Source organism: Schistocerca americana, chromosome 4 (genome assembly GCF_021461395.2).
Source record: "Schistocerca americana isolate TAMUIC-IGC-003095 chromosome 4, iqSchAmer2.1, whole genome shotgun sequence".
In the NCBI taxonomy this organism is placed as follows: Eukaryota; Metazoa; Arthropoda; class Insecta; order Orthoptera; family Acrididae; genus Schistocerca; species Schistocerca americana.
The window spans coordinates 701,310,177-701,330,574 of NC_060122.1; positions in this window are offsets into that span (position 1 = coordinate 701,310,177).

A 20,398-nucleotide genomic window follows, 5' to 3' on the forward strand; every position below is an offset into this window, starting at 1 on the left:
TTCATTTTTGTGTAACAGGCTTGTCCTCAGTCAGTAAGGTACTACTGTTTGTTTCGGTTTTATACTCGTGGGTAGCATTTGGTCAGCTTGGTCACATCTTGTCTACATGAGAGCAGAATAGCCAGTGGAGACGCATTCATTCTAATGTCTTTTATTTAGCGATTGTTGAAATATTCAAGTCGCGCTGTGGGATTAGTCTACAATTTTGATGCTAGTCGCACGGACGGAGTGGCGCCGCTGATTATTTAATCAGTTAACTGTTTGTAATCGGGTTACCATTGTATTGGACAGATGACATGTTATTCGAGGGCTATTTGTGATTTTATGTATAATTCAAACGTCCTTAACTATTTGTATGTATTTGGAAAGAATCTTGGTAACTGTTAGATTATGACAGAATTGTTATTAAATAAAATATATTTTTGGAAATAATAAATGGTGCATCAAGCTGGTCCACTCATTCACGCGTTTTCCTTAAATTAATCCCGATCCTTGACCTGGGTCTCAATTCGTAGCCGCAGAGCGTGGTTGCGTTCCGTTTGGCAGGGAAGGGAGGGGGGTTAGAGTTGTCTACCCTTTGACGTCATTTGTCGTTCCTTTTTGTTACTGTACTAACACTTTTGTCATTCCTTGAATTATTATATTAACACTTTTGGTTGTTTTCATGGAGTCACCACCTATCATGGATTCCAGGGGCTTCCCCGGAATTTCGCATCTTAAGAGGGAGCATCTACAATATGAATTAAAGTTTGGTGACCTGCCTATAGAAAGCAGCGTCCCAGAACTGGTAGCCAGATTGCTCGCCGCAGTGGGCAGTCCGCTCTGCCTTGCTTCGGACACCGTTGAGCAGGTAGGTGCCTCTCTTCCTTTTATTGCAGCCACGTTAGATGACGTGCAACATAATGTGTCTTTCCTGGAGAGTAGCCAACCCACATTTAAGCAGTCTTGTACGAACCAGGCTCACCTAGCACATTACCAGAATCGCTCGATGGATATCAATCACACTGCAGTTAAGGATTCGGAGAAGCAAGGGATTGACCAGTTATTAACCGGGTAAGGGATCTGCAAGTTAGGGTGGATCATTGACCTTAGAGAGCGAGGGGGCGAAGGAAGTTTTAAGTCGTAATCAAGAGCAGCAAGTGCTGTGGCTGGCTGCTTATACGTTTTGACTCTCATTCTGATACCCTGCACAAACTGCAACACGTGATCCTCTCGTTGCTTTTTTCCCCATCAGTCTTCTGACCGGTTTGATGCGTCTCACGCCGAATTCGTCTCCTGCGCCAACCTCTTCATCTCAGAGTAGCACTTGTAACCTACGTCCTCAATTATTTGCTGGATGTATTCCAATCTCTTCCTTCCTCCACAGTTTTTGCCCTCTACAGCTCCCTCTAGTACCGTGAAAGTCATTCCCTGACGTATTAACAGATGTCCTATCATACTGTCTCCTTTGTCAGTGTTTTCCACATATTCCTTTCCTCTCCGATTCTGCGCATAAAATCCTAATTCCTTACCGCGTCAGTCCACCTAATTTTCATTATTCGTCTGTGGCACCATATCTCAAATGCTTCGATTCTCTTCCGTTCCGGTTTTCCCATAGTCCATGTTTCACTACTATATAATGCTGTACTCCAGACGTATATTCTCAGAAATTTCTTCCTCAAATGAAAGCCTATGTTTGGTACTAATTGACTTCTCTTGGTCAGCAATGCTCTTCTTGCCAATGCTAGTCTGCTTTTGATGTTGTCTTTGCTCCGTCCGTCATTGGTTATTTTGATGCCTAGGTAGCAGAATTCATCTACTTCGTGACCATTAATCCTGATTTTAAGTTTCTTGCTGTTCTCATTTCTGCTGCTTCTCATCAGTTTCGTCTTCCTTCGATTTACTCTCAGTCCATATTCTGTACTCGTTAGATTGTTCACACCGTTCAGCAGATCCTGTAATTATTCTTCGCTTTCACTCAGGATAGCAATGCCATCAGCGAATCGTATCATTCATATCCTTTCACCTTCAATTTTAATTCCGCTCCTGAACCTTTCGTTTATTCTCATCATTGCTTCCTCGATGTACACATTGAATATTAGGTGCGAAAGGCTACATCCTTGTCTTACACCCTTTTTAATACGAGCACTTCGTTCTTGGTCCTCCACTCTTATTATTCCCTCTTGGCTGTTGTACATATTGTATGTGACCCGTCTCTCCCTATAGCTTACCCCTACTTTTTTCAGAAATTCGAACATCTTGCACCATTTTACATTGTCGAACGCTTTTTCCAGGTCGACATATCCTATGAAAGTGACTTGATTTTTCTTTAGTCTTGCTTCCACTATTAACCACAACGTAAGAATTGCCTCTCTCGTGCCTTTACCTTTCCTAAAGCCAATCTGATCGTCATCTACTGCATCCTCAATTTCCGTTTCCATTCTTCTGTATATTATTCTTGTTAGAGACTTAGATGCATGAGCTGTTAAGCTGATTCTGCGGTAGTTCACGCACATGTCACTCTTGCTGTCATCGGAATTGTGTGGATGATGCTTTTCCGCAAGTCAGATGGTATGCTGCCAGACTCATACATTCTACACACCAACGTGAATAGTCGTTTTGTTGCCACTTCGACCAATGATCTGAGGAATTCCGGTGGAATGTTATCTATCCCTTCTGCCTTACTTGATCTGAATTCCTCTAAAACTCTCCTGAAATCTGATTCTAATACTGGATCCCCTACCTCTTCTAAAACGACTCCTGTTTTAACTTCTATCACATCAGACAAATATACCCCCTCACAGAGACTTTCAATGTATTCTTTCCACCTATTCGCTCTTTCCTCTGCATTTAGCAGTGGAATTCCCGTTGCACTCTTAATGTTACCACCCATGCTTTTAATGTCATGGAAGGTTGTTTTGACTTTCATGTATGCTGAATCTGTCCTTCCAATGATAATTTCTTTTCCTATTTTTTCACATTTATCATGAAGCCATTTCGTCTTAGCTTCTATGCACTTCCTATTTATTTCATTCCTCAGTGACTTCTATTTCTTTATTTCTGAGTTTCCCGAACATTTTTAACGTCCTTCTTTCATCGATTAGCTAAAGTATTTCTTCTGTTACCCATGGTTTCTTCGCATTTACCTTCTTTGTACCTATGTTTTCCTTTCCAACTTCTTTGATGACCATTTTTAGAGATTCCTCTTCTACAGTATCGCCTACTGAGCTATTCCGCATTGCCGTGTCTATAACCTTAAAGAACTTCAAGCGTATCTCGTCATTCCTTAGTACTTCCGTATACCACTTCTTTGCGTTTTGATTCTTGTCTGATTTCGCAATCTGTACCTGACCATGATGTAATCTAACTGAGATCTTCCCGTATTACCAGGCCTTTTTCAAGTATACCTCTTTCTCTTGTGATTCTTGAAGAGAGTACTCGCTATTACAAGCTGAAATTTATTACAGAACTCAATTAGTCTTTCTCCTCTCTCATTCCTTGTCCCAAGCCATTATTCTCCTGTAACCGTTTCTTCTACTCTTTGATCTACAACTAAATTCCAGTCCTCCATGATTATTAGATTTTCATCTCTCCTTACGTACTGTATTACCCTTTTAATGTCCTCGTATACTTTCTCTGCCTCTTCATCTTTAGCTTGCGATGTCGGCATGTCTATCTGAACTGTCGTACTCGGTATTGGTTTGCTGTCGGTTCTGATAAAACCAACCCCATCACTGAACTGTCCACAGTAAAACACTCTTTGCCTTATCTTTCTCTTCATAACGAATCCTACCGCTGTTGACATTACCCTATACTCATCTGACAGAAATCCTTGTCTTCTTTCCATTTCACTTCACTGACCCTTCCTATACCTAGATTGAGCTTTTGTATTTCCCTTTTCATATTTTCTAGTTTCCCTACCACGTTCGAGTTTCTGACATCCACTCTCCGACTCGTAGAATGTTATCCTTTCGTTGATTATTCAGTCTTCTTCTCATGGCAGCCTCCCCCTTGGCAATCCCCTTCCTGAGATCCGAATGGGGGACTGTTCCGAAATCTATTGCCGATGGACAGATCGCAATCACAATTTTTCAGTTACGGGCCGCATATCCTGTCGATACACATTACGTTTCTTTCTTGGAGGGTTTACATTCTGCATCCTCATGCCGTTAACCATTGCTGATTCTTCCGCCTAGGACGAGAGAGTGCCTGAACCTCTGTCCGCTCTTTCGGCCTCTTTGACAAGGCCGTTGGCAGAATGAGGGTGACTTCTTATGCTGATTATTAATGAAAATTTAAGGGGTGGGGGGTTTAGAACATGGGGCCGAAGACGTTTTGATGACTGATAAAAGACGCTACTCCCAGATCACGGGTGCTCTCCCTTGCTTTATCCGTTAACAAAAGGGACACCGAGTATCTTAGTCTCTGAAACTCTGAGCCATCAGGATTTCATAGGAGAGCTCAGGATTCGAATTATAGGCAGAAAATTGTCGGCGCGTATGCACAGTGAATTTGAGCAGAGCTATTATTGACGGGTGCAGACATCTTCCGAAACATTGAGGTATTATGTTGAACGAGTGCATATTGCCATGTCAGCACTCGATATGGGGGTTACCGAATCTGATAGCATCTCCAATATTTTAGAAGGCATGCGTCTATAGGATCGGAATTGCTAGAACTGCTAGAGTCAATTGAGGCACTGACCTCTTCTGACGAGCAGCGCGGGTCAAATGGAAGTCTACTGTCGACATCTTTTATTTCCATAGGTAACAAACCACGATCCAAATCTGACTGGAACGGTCACAAGAGTTGTTTCCCCTGCAGTGCGAATCACCATCTTGTGTGTGAGTGCCCTTTTGTGAGAAGCTCCAGGCTTAAGAGACGACGCCATGAGGTGGGAGATCGAACGTATCAGAGGAGGCTACCGTTTAGATGTACGCGTATTCGTGCTAATGAAAGAGCTTTCCTTCCCGTTTTGGACAGGAACCAGTTTGGGCGTTATTGGACTCTATCATTTCTGTCTCCTTACTTGATTATAAATGGTATCTGGGGTTTGGCTTCTTTTGTAATTGTCCCCCATGCGCTCGTCTTCCCAGAGACGTCGTGCGACCAATGTGCAAGTGTTACCTCTGGTTGGAGAGGTACATGGTAGTTTATCCGTTTGTAACTTCTCATGGCCTATGAGACTTCTAGTAGTTAACGACTTGGCAGTCGTCTTATTGCTCGGCTGCGATTTTATTCAGTGGACCGGGCTGCTCCTTAACTTCACGCTCGGTACCTTGTACCTTAAATTCGCTCCAGAGAAGATAGCCCTCTGCTCTTGTCGTGGTCCGAGCCTCACTAATTCTGTAAGTTGTGAAATCTGGGAGTTTATGGTTGGTCATATTCAGCAGGAACAGGCGAGACAGTTGCTGGACCTGTTGCGGGAGTTTCCGGAACTCTTGGCTGACAAACAGTGTGTTACTAATTTCATTCAACATAATATTCATCTAATTGACAATGTTCCAGTTCGGCGGGCCCCTTATCGTCTTTCGCAGCCTAAAATGAAAATTTTGAGGCAGAAGGTCAATGCTATGTTGTAGGATGGGGTTATTAGGCCTTCCACTTCAGTGTATGCTTCACCAGTATTCCTTGTCCGTAAAGGTCAGGGACAGGACTATAGGCCGGCAGTTGATTACAGGGTTTTAAACAAGGATCCCCTTGCTGATCTTCACAACTGTTTTACGTGGTTTCCTGGGGCTAGTGGCTCCACCATGCTCGACTTGAATCAAGCCTATTACCGTATTTCCTCCTCGAGGAGGATCTGGGTGAATGGGTGAAAGATGTCCCTTAGCTTTTACCTCCAGGAGACCGACCTGTACTAGGTACTCGGTGTACGAGTGTGAGCCCTTAGTCATTCTACTCTCCCTTGAAAAGTTCAAGCCGGCCGCTGGGGCCGCGCGGTTCTAGGCGCTTCAGCCTGCAACCGCTCGACCGCCACGGTCGGAGTTTCGAATCCTGCCTCGGGCATGTATGTGTGTGATGTCCTTAGGTTATTTATGTTATGTAGTTCTAAGTTCTAGGGGACTGATGACCTCAGATGTTGAGTCCCATAGTGCTCAGAGCCATTTGAACCATTTGAAAAGTTCAACTTTTATCTTGATTTAGAAACTGATGGTCTGGCGTTGACTTGGTTTCTGGCTAGGGCCAGGAAAACTGGTAGGATTGCGAGATGGGTTGTCCTCCAGTCAGCCTTCTGATTCAAGGTTCGCCTTAGTAAAGGCTCCGATAACCAGCTAGCAGACGCGATTAGTTGCAAGTTTGAAGAGGAGGAGCTGGGGGCCGAAGGTGAAGCTGGGGAGCCTCGTGATTTTGTGTGTGGTACGTTAGGCGAAGTACCGCAAGTCTTGGCAATATTAAGGCCAAGCACGATCAGGATCCCAGTTGAGTTAGTTCCTTCCACCTTTTATTATTTCCATAACTCTTTGGTGGGTGGTCATTTAGGCCTTTACAAAACCTTGGCGAAGGTGTGTGCTCTACTCACATGACCTTCGTTGTACTCGGATATTCGCCGTTAGTTTAATAAGTGTGAGTCTTCTAAGAAGGGTAAACCGAGTCAGAGTAACGTCCTATGGATCAACTCTGCATCGATTTCGCAGGACCCGTTCCCTGTACTAAGAGGGGCAATCGTTACGTCTTGGTTGTTGTCGATGCGTTCTCTCGGTTTTCTTCGCTGCTCCCTATTCGAGGGGTTAGAACCTCCATTACCATCCATCACCTAACCAATATCTTTTCGTGGTTTTCTCTCCCCTCCCCCGAGGCCTTTGTTAGTGATAAAGCTCTGGCGTTCGTCTCCAGGTAGTTTAGACAGTTCTGTTTCCACAATGCTGTTAGGCCTATTACCACCACGCCTTATTATTCTCAGGCGTCCCTTGTGGAGAGGGTCAATCGTAATTTTGACGGCCTTAATAATACGCCACGCTATGTCTCTGACAAAATGGGATGGCACCCTCCGATAGCTCAATTTCGCGTTCAGTTCTCACCATCATGAGGCATCCAAGGCTGTTCCTGTCCCTCTCTTGTTAGCATGTCCAGTTAATTCTCCCCTCTCCAACTTGTGTAACATTAATGACCTTTTACCCAACTCGATCACTCCAGCCCTTCTCAAGGAGAATTGGCAGAATATTGAATTGACTCACTACCACCAGGCAAGGTGCTACAGCTGTGGCAGACGATCCTTTTGGAGAAAGGTGGGAGATAAGGTTTTTGTTAGAAACTTCTTAAGGTAGCGCAGAGTAGTGCTGGTGTTTCAAGTTGGCGCCCCAGTTCGAGGGCCTGTGTTTGCTGTGAATGTTCTGTTGCCCCTTAATTTGCTACTCAAGGAGTTAGCCACTGGGAAGACCTTCTGAGTTCATATTAGCGAGGTGAAGCTTGTTAACTAATGTGCCTTTCCTTCATCTTAGCCAGGTGAAGCTTGTTAATTAATGTATCTTTCCTTATCGCCGGGGTGGATCTTTTGGTTTGAGTGGGGGAGTGTGATCCATGGTGGCTTCGGAGAGAGCGCTCGCTCGAACCTACTGCCGCCACTCGTGAGGGTGTTCCTTCGGTCCTGTCCCTCGTCGTATCATCCTTGGCTGGTTTTGTGTTCGCTCCGGGGCTGTGTGCCGGTGAGTGGTGTGTGGGACACGGAGCTGGACGGGTGCACCTGAGTACTCGGCGTCCTATTTGCAGTCGGGCCACCATTGTATTGAACAGTTGACTTGTTCTTCGAGTACTATTCGTAATTTTATCTATAATGTAAATGATCTTATGCACTGTGATTTTAATTACCTTCACTATTTGCATGTATTTGGCAAGAATCTTGGCAACTGTTAGCTGCTGAAATCACAGGTGGCGCCCCAGGATACAACAACTTAACGGGTGGGAGGAAGATGCAGGCTGAGTTTACCGAAGACCACAATATGTGATATTCCTCTATTTAATAAAATATACTTAAAACATCAGTAACATATAAGCCAATAGTAACTGACAAATAGATTTCAGGACTGCAAACCAAAAAGTCCGAACTATATATATCATGCCTCGCCAAACCCATGAACCATGGATCTTGCCGTTGGTGGGGAGGCTTGCGTGTCTCAGCGATACAGATAGCCGTACCGTAGGTGCAACCACAACAGAGGGGTATCTCTTGAGAGGCCAGACAAACGTGTGCTTCCTGAAGAGGGGCAGCAGCCTTTTCAGCTGTTGCAGAGGCAACCGTCTGGATGATTGACAGATCTGGCCTTGTAACACTAATCAAAACGGCCTTGCTGTGCTAGTACTGGCAACGGCTGAAAGCAAAGGGAAATTACAGCCGTAATTTTTCCCGAGGCATGCAACTTTAATTTATGGTAAAATGATGATGGCGTCCTCTTGGATAAAATATTCCGGAGGTAAAATAGTTCCCCATTCGGATGTCTGGGCGTGGACTACTCAGGAGGACGTGGTTATCAGGAGAAACAAAACTGGCGTTCTACGGATCAAAGGGTAGAATGTCAGATCCCTTAATCGGGCAGGTCGGTTAGAAAATTTAAGAAGAATAATGGATAGGTTAAAGTTAGATATAGAATGAATTATCAATTGATGACATAAAGTATGTATATGAGTCCGCGATCATTTTATTTTGAGCACTTTTGTTTTCACAAGTCCGTCTTGATCACATAGATTTCTTTCCACTTTATGACCGGTTTCGTCTTATCGCCATCTTCAGATCGTTAAAATATTTTGATATAAATCATCGTCAAGTTAAACATATGCGTCACGTACATTTTTAACTTGACGATGATTTATGTCAGAATATTTTAACGATTTGAATATGGCGATAATCCGAAACCGGTCAAAAAGTATAAACAAGTCTATGTGATCAAGACGGCCTTATGAAGATAATAGATGGAATTAGTGAAGTTCGGTGCAGGAGGAACAAGAATTCTGCTCAGGTGAATACAGGGTTACGAATACAAAGTCGAACGACTGTAATGCAGGAGTAGGTTCAATAATGAATAAAGAAATAGGAGCTACAAACAGCATAGTGAACGCATTATTGCAAACAAGGTAGACACGAAGCCCACATTTACCACTGTAGTACACGTTTATATGCCAGCTAGCTCTGGAGATGATGAAGGGACTGAAGAGATGTATGGTGCGATTAAAAAAAAATATTCAGATAGCTAAGGGAGATGAAAATTTAATAGTCATGGGAGACTGGAATTCGATAGTAGGAAAAGGAAGAGAAGAAAAGTAGTAGGTGAATATGGACTGGGAGTAAGGAATGAAAGACGAAGCTGCCCGGTAGAATTTCGCACAGAGCATAACTTAATCATAGCTAACACTTGTTTTAAGAATCATGAAAGAAGGCTGTATAGATGGAAGAGGCGTAAAGATACTGGAAGGTTTCGGATAGGTTATACAATGATAAGACAGAGATTTAGGAACAAGGTTTTAAATTGGAAGACATTTCCAGGGGCAGATGTGGACTCTGACCCGATTTATTGGTTGTGAAATGTAGATTAAACCCGAAGAAAAGGCAAATGGTAGGAATTTAAGGAGATGGGACCTGGATAAACTGAAAGAACCAGAGTCGTAGAGAGTTGTAGACAGAGCATTAGGGAACGGTTGACAAGAACAAGAGAAGTAAATACAGTAGAAGAAGAATGGGTGGCTTTGAGAGATGAAAAAGTGAAGGCAGCAGAGGATCAAGTAGGTAAAAAGACGAGGGCTAGTAGAAATCCTTGGGTAACAGAAGAGATATTAAATTTAAGTAATGAAAGGAGAAAATACAAAAACACAGTAATTGAAGCAGGTGAAAAGGAATACAAATGTCACAAAAATGAAATCGACAGGAAGTGCAAAATGGCTAAGCAATGATGGCTAGAGGACAGATGTAAGGATGTAGAAGCATATATCACTAGGGGTGAGATAGATACTGCCTACAGGAAAATTAAAGAGACCTTTTGAAAAGAAAACCATCTGTATGAATATTAAGAGCTGAGGGTTTCGAAAACCAATCCTAAGCAAAGGAGGGAATACAGAAAGGTGGAAGGAGTATATAGAGGGTCTACACATGGGCGATGTATTTGAGAGCAATATTATGGAAATGGAAGCGAACGTAGACAAAGATGAAATGGGAAACATGACACTGCGTCAAGAATTTGACAGAGCACTGAAAGACCTAAGTCGAAACAAGGCCCCGGGAGTAGATAACATTCCATTAGATCTACTGGTAGCCTTGATAGAGCCAGTCATGACAAAACTCTTCCATCTGTTGAGGAAGACGTATGTGACCGTCGAAATATCCACTGATGTCACGAAGAATATAATAATTCCAATCCCAAAAAACAGATGTTGGCATGTGCGAAAATTACCGAATTACTAGTTTAATAAATCATGGTTGCAAAATAATAATACGAATTCTCTACAAACGAACGGAAAAATTGATAGAAGCCGACCTCGGGGAAGATCAGTTTCGATTCCGTAGAAATGTTCGAACACGCGAAGATAGATAAAGAAAAGGCAAACCTACGTCTCTAGCATAATTAGACTTAGAGAAAGCTGTTGACCATGTTAACTGGAATAGTCTCTTTCAAATTCTGAAGGTGGCAGGTGTAAACGACAGGGAGCGAAAGGCTAGTTACGATTCGTACGGAAACTAAATGGCAGTTATAAGAGTCGAGGGGTATGAAAGGGAAGCAGTGGTTGAGAAGGCAGTGAGGCAGGGTTGTAGCCTATCCCCGATGTTATTCAATCTGTATATTGAGCAAGCAGTAAAGGAAGCAAAAGAAAAATTTGGAATAGGAATTAAACTCCATGGAGAAGAAATGAAAACTTTGAGATTTGCCGACGACATTGTGACTCTATCGGAGACAGAAAAGGACATGGAAGAGCAGTGTCTTGAAAGGAGGATATAAGATGAATATCAACAAAAGCACAACGAGGATAATGTAATGTAGTCGAATTAAATCAGGTGATGTTGAGGATATTAGATTAGGAAATCAGACACTTGAAGTAGTAAAAGAGTTTTGCTATTTGGGGAGCAAAATAAGTGATGATGATCGGAGTAGAGAGGATATAAAATGTAGACTGGCACTGGCAAGAAAAGCGTTTCTGAAGAAGAGAAGTTTGTTAACATCGAGTATAGATTTAAGTGTCAGGAAGTCTTTTCTGAAAGTATTTGTATGGAATGTAGCCATTTATGGAAGTGGAACATGGACGATACACAGTTTAGACAAGAAAGAATAGAAGGTTTCGAAATGTGGTACTACAGAAGAATTCTGAAGATTAGATGGGTAGATCACGTAACTAGTGAGGAGGTACTGAACAGAACTGGGGAGAAGAGGAATTTGTGGCACAACTTGACTAGATTAAGGGATCGGTTGGTAGACACGTTCTGAGGCATCAAGGGATCACCAATTTAGTATTGGAGGGAAGCATGGACAGTAAAAATCGTAGAGGAAGGCCAAGAGATGAAGACACTAAGCAGATTCAGAAGGATGTAGGATGCAGTAGTTATTCGGAGATGAAGAGGCTTGTACAGGATAGAGTAGCACGGAGAGCTGCATCAAACCAGTCTCTAAAGACCACAACAACAACATATATGATGCATAATGGGAGATCACACATACGGGGAGGGGGGGGGGGGGAGGGTAAATTTTGTAGCTCGAGTACGGAGTGACGCAGAACACTGGGCAAACCAGCCTAAGAGGAGCAAGTAGAGCCATGGAACACAAGTGCCACAATGCACAAACGGAAGTACCTTACCCAAAAATAAGGTAGGACGGGCGGCTATCCGGGAAAATCAACATGATCACGACGCCCACATCGGCAGACGGCTAGTCACAAACACGAATAATCAATGGGGCGCAACAGCTTGGAGCCCAAAACTCCACACCAACATGGTCCCGTACAAGTAGCCGTCCACTTGGACGAGCGACCGCCGATCAGGCCCCGTAAGCGCACTCTCAACGTTCATCATCCGCTCCTCCTCACTGCTCCACCGTCCGACAACAACATGCCTCCAACTTCCGCCAACCAAAAAGTCAACTACAGGACTACCGAAGCGCCACCCGGTGGCGTGACAGGGAAACGGATCACACCAGTGGGCATCGATATAACAGCGCGGGAAACCAGCCGCCACGGCTCAGTTGGCTTATGGTAGAATTGTTATTAAATAAAAATATTTATTGGGGAATTATAAAAGACGCATCAAGATGGGCCACCCCTCCATGTGTTTTCCTTAAATTTATCTCAGTCCTTGTCCTGGGTCTCAGATGGTGCATAAGTTCGTAGCGTTTTTTGCTTGGCATGTTGGTATTCCAGTTGATAACTGATTTATTTATTGATCGTAATTTTTAATTTGTAGTTCACTGTTGTTATTTGAGTTTACATTTTGCCATTTTCTCCTCTTGATACAGTGAGTGTAGCTGTGGACGATACACAATGGAGTGTCAATTAGAGAAATCGGAACATTTCAGAAATATTCAGTGGTACAGCAGTGGAGGCAGCCAAAAACATTTGCGCCGTTTATGAGTATAATGCCATTGGACGCAGCGCAGCAAGAAAGTAGTTTTCTGATTTTAAAGACGGAGGAGCAGGAGATTACTGTTTATTATCACGTCGACAACGATGTCATTTGAGACGGAGCACAAACACGGACTAGGGAAGGATGGAGAAGAGTGCCCTTTCGAAGCAACCATCCTAACATTTGTGTTAAGCGATTAAGGGAAATCACGGGAAACACACATCAGGATGGCCGGACGCCGGTCTGAACCGTCGCCCTCCCGCAATGCGAGTCCAGTATGCTAACCACTGTGTTACCCCGCTCGGCCGTTTTAAAGAGGATCGTTTTGACATTAGTGAGCCTCCACGTTCAGGAAGAGCTTCGGGGTGTGATGACGGCCGTTTGAACGCAGTGCAGTGGAGAAGGTTCAACACTGCCCTACGCCAAACTCACAAAAATCAGCGGGTAGCCAGATGCGCGTGAGTGCTTCCTCGTCATCAATTGGCTCGTGAACAACGACCGACCATTCTTATCCCGTAACGTTACTGGCGACGAGAAATGATGTATTTATGTTAATATAAGGAAAAGAAAGAAATGGTTGAGTCCAAACAATGGAGAAACTCCCCGTACAAACATATACGAGCATCCATAAAAGATAATGTTATGCATTCGTTGGAACAGCGACGGTATGATGTACTACGAATTGCTTTCCCGAGGTGTAACCATCATTACCGACACTTGTTGTCAACAACTGAGACGTCTTGCAGACGGGATCCAAGAACAACGACCAGAAACACGGCGTGAAGTGATGATACTCCACCTCAACGGCCGACTGCATTCTGCTAGACTGATAAAAATAATATCTGGGAGTTGGGTTGGGAAGTCATTCCTCGCCACCGTTGTAAACCTGATCTAGCGCCCTCAGATTTTGACCTTTTCCGCGCTCTATCGAACAACTTTCAAGGAATTTTGTTTCCAGATGAAAATGCGTTCCCAACATGGCTCGACGAGTTCTTAGCCTCAAAACCACGTGATTTCTACAGTCGTGGAATCGAAAAGTTACCTCAGCGCTCCGAGAGAATATTATTGATGTCTAAATTCTCCGTTATGTGTATCTGTTGTGTTTATTAAATTTATGGGTAACGCCACGAACTTACTTGCCAACCCAATAAAAAAGTAAATATCCATCACACTGTGCCGTGTACAGCACTATAAGCCCAGGTTGGCACTAGCCACCTAGATGAGTCATACTTCCCCCAGACTGCGACCTCTCTTGCTCCGAGTAGCTTATCTGGCTGAGCACGGGGCTCAAAAATTGGGGCTTCTTATAGCCTTTGATATTTGATAATATGTATTGACTCATTGGCTATATTCTCGGTGTTAAATATTGTCTGCTGAGCATTGTTTGAATAGCTGTTAGGCTAAAATTCCATGTCAGGATTAATAGCTTTACACGTTGTCCTGTTTTGGTTAAAAGTAATAGTCGCCACACTTGCTTTTAAAAAAGATCGAACCTTTTCTGGATGTCGCACGATTGAAAGCAGCGAGAACGGATACACTTATGACATTATCAGACGTCGCCGCTCTCTCCCCATACGAAAGTCGACGTCAAATCTTTCCTCGTGAGAATCCTTGGTGGTGACGTCCCTTTCTCTTCCGTCTTGTAGCACAAACGAGTGTATAAACGCGCAACAAACATTCAGTTTCAGTTCGCTGGATAGTTGAACAAAAACAGCAAATACTGTATCACCATCCATAAAAACTATTTTCGGTTCACTGGTTAGAAGAACGACTGTAACAACAAGCAGAGTACAATAAATTCGCCGAACACTAATACGGATAAGTAGATGCAATTGCTCAGAGGAGGAAAAAGTACAATATTTTCATAGTAAGGGCATGGGTGTACAAAAAATGATAGTTTCAGCATGGCGATGATGAGTCAGAATGGCAGTGAGTGTAAGAACTAAGATCGAATTTTACTTGCTGATCACACGCGACGTTCTCCTACGAGGACTTCGTGTTAGTAGAGCACGTTATGTGCACGATCCATGTCGGCATCACTTACATTGGGATCGTAGATAGCAGAATGAGAGCAGTGTTTTTTATTCCCTTATCAGCCGACCCAGGCAAACACACAGCTGAACGTCACTCTACTCCTCGCATGATACGTAGACATGTTCGATGTAGTTCTTTAAGTAATAAAGAACTTATGTCCATAAAACTAAATGAACAAGAATTCGAAATATTATTGTTAGAACCAGTTATAATAACATTTCACGGTACGTTTCCATGGGAATAGCTACCAGAAGACTACAGGATTAAGGCAATTCTAGTGACTGCAAAATCTTGGCAATCCTCGGCCACCTACAACTACAGGGCTATTACAAATGATTGAAGCGATTTCATAAATTCACTGTAGCTCCATTCATTGACATATGGTCACGACACACTACAGATACGTAGAAAAACTCTTTAAGTTTTGTTCGGCTGAAGCCGCACTTCATGTTTCTGCCGCCAGAGCGCTAGAGAGCGCAGTGAGACAAAATGGCGACAGGAGCCGAGAAAGCGTATGTCGTGCTTGAAATGCACTCACATCAGTCAGTCATAACAGTGCAACGACACTTCAGGACGTAGTTCAACAAAGATCCACCAACTTCTAACTCCATTCGGCGATGGTATGCGCAGTTTAAAGCTTATGGATGCCTCTGTAATGGGAAATCAACGGGTCGGCCTGCAGTGAGCGAAGAAACGGTTGAACGCGTGAAGACAAGTTTCACGCATAGTGATGTGAAAGATTCAGTGTTTAAACCTCCTCTACCAAGAAACGTGCCAGAACTGCGAGCTCGCATCAACAATGCTTTCGAACTCATTGATGGGGACATGCTGCGCCGAGTGTGGGAGGAACTTGATTATCGGCTTGATGTCTGCCGAATCACTAAAGGGGCACGTATCGAACATTTGTGAAAGCCTAAAAAAACTTTTTGAGTTTTTGTATGTGTGTGCAAAGCATTGTGAAAATATCTCAAATAATAAAGTTATTGTAGAGCTGTGAAATCGCTTCAATCATTTGTAATAACCCTGTACTCCAGCTGGTGGTGGCACAGCCAACAGTTGTCTTTCAATTTCATCACAGGGAGCTACTAAGTAGCCGTTGAAGTTTCGACTACACCTATATAGTCTCATAACTCTGTGCCTGTCCACCACGGTAGCTGCGCGATCAGCGAGGCGGATTGCTAACCAAAGGAGCCTTTGTTCGATTCCCAGCAGGGTTGAAGATTTTCTCTGCTCAGCTCTCAGTGTTGTGTTTTCCTTATGTTAGTATCGTTATAACTGACATTCCACTGTTGAGATGACTAAACGGGCACGTTCCGAACGGCAGCGCGACAAAAGTGAAGCCAGAGGCTGGTGTGTGAAAAATAGTGAGTGAGTAATGCCACCACAATTTCCCAGACCATAGTCTCACTAGAGTGAAAACACGTCAGCAAGCATCTGTAAGATTCATTAGAAAACAATGAAAACTCTTGACATTTATGTCAACTGAAATGTTATCTTAGATGCTACCCAACACATTTGAAGGATTTTCAGAAAAGCATTATTATCATTGTGCTGGTTAAGCTGTCGCCAGCACACCGGTCGGCAAAGATGTTGCGCGAAGATCGACAATCGACAGTAGACGTGGAATCGACCACGCCTATCACGTGAAAGGCCAGAGACTCACTGGCAAGCAACATGCCGTCAAAGCCATCACGACAGCATGTATTTAGGCCGCCGCTGCTAACTGGAGGGCCTCACTAACTCATGCTCCACTTTCGTTTCTGTCAGTTCAATCACAGAGCAGGCTCATTTCACATCGCTGGTTACGACAGTACATAGTGACCAAATTAGTGACTGTAGCGGAACTAGCAGCGAAACTAAATTTTGTAATGGAAAGATTACTCATACTTGAGCCATGCACGGCTAGCGTTTATCCCATTTATTGTTTGTCATGTTCTATTACGGTACTGCCGCCTCGTTTTCTTATTCTATTTACAGGCGTCACTAACTTCCTTCCTTACTTGCCCGTGAGTGACAGCAGCCTCGGGTATCGATAAGTGCACTGTCGTACCATCTCTGGAGCGACCGATAGTATTTCTGGGTCGTCGTGTGTCTGGCAGTCAATTCAGGACGGACCAGCAGTGCAGTTTGGGATGGACCAGCAGTGCAGTCGGGACGCAGCAGCAGTGAAATCGGGGAACGGAGCGCCGGTGAGGCGCTGACAGCCAGTGCTCGCCGACCGCTGGCGACACACATGAACTGTCCGACGGAGGGAGAGTGGAGCAGGACGAGCGTTGGTTGGTCGTTCGGTTGGTCGTCTCATCGACCGACGTATACTTTGTCCTTTCACCATTTCCGGGCCTGGGGAGTTGGTCGGTTGGCGTGGAACAGCGAGGAAATCTCCACGGCGCGTGGTTTGGCCAAGGCCGCTGGTGGCGTCCACGCGCGGTTGGAGTGTGTGCTGCTGTTCCCATTGCTATGAGGTCGGTGGCTCACCGATCCTGGACACGAAAGCTGAGTTTTAGCTTAATCTACCAGCAAGTCACGTCTGTTCACATCGTGTCGTTTGGATTTCGTTGTCGGCTGTTGGGACATTCTTGCGAACAACAACGTGTGTTTTCAAATTGGCAAATTTTAGCCACCAGCGGAATCTCCTGCCTTGTGGCCGTTAAAGTTCCGGTTACCTGCCCTGATCGTTGACGTAAGTTCAGCCGGCCGGAGTGGCCGTGCGGTTCTAGGCGCTTCAGTCTGGAACCGGGCGACCGCTACGGTCGCAGGTTCGGAACCTGCCTCGGGCATGGATGCGTGTGATGTCCTTAGGTTAGTTAGGTTTAATTAGTTCTAAGTTCTAGGCGACTGATGACCTCAGAAGTTAAGTCGCATGGTGCTCAGAGTCATTTGAACCATTTTTGAACGTAAATTCAGGCAGTGCATTTTCCTCATCATGTTGTCGCTGTCCAGCATGATGTGTTGTTTGACAGCTCAGTGTACAATTGGTTGTGGGTGCCAATACCTTCTACGTTGTCCCATGAACTCCCTGTTGTGTGCTGGTCGGATGGAGTGGAAGTTATCTCGACGGTGGGTCCGTTGAGTGTCTGTCGAATGGGTTGTCGTCGGATCGAGAATGGTTGGGCCGACTGCCCGTCTCACATAACCGAGCGTTAGTGTTTGAATTCCAGGCCGCCCCTCGGAAACTTCTGAGCGCCGTTGGGTGTACTGCCTTTTCTTATTTGTTCTTATTGTTTGCATTTGTACGGCTTCTAACCAATTTTTAAATTAAGGTTATTTTGCTCTTAAGGCGTAATATTGCTTGGGCCTTTAGCCTAATGTAAAGAACTGTTCTAAGCTAAGGTCTTTTGCCTTTTAAAAATTATTTCAGTTTGAGTCTTAAGTGATGGACCTTCAGCAGATATTTAAATTAAAGTTGTTTTGCTCTTAAGGTGCCAGATTGTTTGGGCCTTCAGCCTAATTGAAAGAACTGATTTAAGATAAGGCCTTCTGCCTTTTACATTTCTGATTTTGGTTTGAGTCTTAAGTTATGAGCTTTTAGCCGATTTTAAATTAAAGTGGTCTTGCCCTTAAGGCATGAGATTGTATGGCGCATTCTGCCAGTAATTAAGTTCCAAAAATTTGTGCTGTATTTTTTTTATTTTTCTTTGCTCTTGTAATGTTTGGTCAAATAAATAAAGCTGTATGTTCGAGTGTAACTGACAGCCGCTTACCACAAGTCCTGTCCGACGGGTTTAGCAGGGCGTCTCAATACTGTCTGCGAGAGGACTATTACTGAAGAGCTAGCACCGCAAAACATGGACGCTATTGTAGTCAAGTATCCAGTTCATGTAAATAAAGAACCGTATTAATCAACATGTGCACTTGTGTTGTAGAAAGAGGGTACCGGACACCCATTACAACATCCTCTCCCTTTCTTTCTTGCGGTATAAGACTCTACAGTGGCGACAAGAATACTACAATCATATTCCGGAAGCAGGCTGGCACAGATAATTGTGAGAAGTATCGGTCGATCAGTCTCACCCGTCACGATTTTAAGCTGCTGATTACAAGAATGTACAGAAGAGAAAAACAGGAAAGTGGAAGTTAAAAGAAGAAAATCTGTTCGAAATAGAAAAGTTAAAAGTAGCAATGAAGGATTTGTGACCTTGCTCTTGTAAATGGAGCAATAACATACCAGTTACAAAATATGCCCAATATATTCGTGGACTTGAAGCGCAGCAGCCGGTTCGGCAACCTTTCATCACAACAGACATATAAGATAACTTGCAGCAGACGACAAACACGGCCGTGAACTATATATTTTTACGGATTACTGCTTTCGTAGCTCTGTGTGCATCATTTTCAGTCCATCTTCTTCTCTTTGAAAGGATGGAACACGCGTGTAAAACGAGGAAGCACCTCTTACAAATGACGTACGTTCAAGTGCACTTGACCAGATCGCACTCAGTTCTCAGTGCCGTTGACGGAAGGACACTCTTCTGTACGTGAGCCAATATATAAAGGCCAACGTATAAGGAGCGATCAAAAAAAAATCCGTTCGAAGACTATGCAGTCCAAAATCGGTACGCCGATTAGGTAAAACAGCCGTGAGCCTTGAGGCAAGCGTCCCACTGACGCAACAGGTTGAAAATACCCGTTTGGTAAAACACCGTGTGCCGCTGTGTGAGGAAGAGCGTAACATTTTCCAGCACATCCTCGTCCGACAGGAATCGTGGACTCTTCAAGGCCTTTTTTAAAGGAGCGAAGACTTGATAATCGCAAGGGGAGAGAGATCACAATAGGGCGTGTGCTCGAATGTCTCCCATCTAAGTTCGCGTAACTTTTTCTTGCGAAATTTTCGGTATGGGGACGTGCGTTATGAAGAAGCAGCAGCATCCCGTGGCGCACCATTCCACAGCGATCGTTCTTGACAGACATATTTTCTCATACACATTTTTCATTTTTCGATGAATGTGTCCGCTGTTTGTCCTTCGGCAGCCAAGAAAAGAATGACAGCACACTGGTCCTGCATGGACGAATTTGGTAATAATATCATCACGTTTGTTCATTTTTTGGAAAGACAGGAATGCGACACTCCCTTGCCTGCATGTCGATGGTTATATGTCCGCATCTGAATCGCGGTACATTGCATATACACTATGTGATCAAAAGTATTCGGACACCCCCAGCAACATACGTTTCTCATGTTAAGTGCATTGCGCTGCCACCTGTTGCCAGGTACTCCATATCAGCAACCTCAGTTATCATTAGACATCGTGAGGGAGCAGAATGGAGCGCTCCGCGGAACCCACGGACTTCGAACGTGGCCAGGTGATTGGGTGTCACTTGTGTCCTACGTTTGTACGCGAGATTTCCATACTCCTAAACATCCTTAGGTCCACTGTTTCCGATGGTATAGTGAAGTGGAAACGTGAAAGGACACCTACAGCACAAAAGTATACATGCTGACCTCGTCTGTTGACTGACAGAGACCGCCGACAGTTGAAGAGGGTCGTAATGTGTAACAGGCAGACATCTATCCAGACCATCACACAGGAATACCAAACTGCATCAGGATCCACCACAAGTACTATGACAGTTAGGCGGGAGGTGAGAAAACTTGTTTTTCATGGTCGAGCTGCTGCTCATAAGCTACATGTCACGCCGATAAATGCCAAACGACGCCTCGCTTGGTGTAAACAGCGCAAACATTGGACGATTGAACAATGGAAAAGCGTTGTGTGGAGTGACGAATCACGGTACACAATGTGGCGGTCAGAAGGGAGGGTGTGGTTATGGCGAATGCCTGGTGAACGTCGTCTTCCAACGCGTGTAGTGCCAACAGTAAAATTCGGAGGTGGTGGTGTTATAGTGTGGTCATGC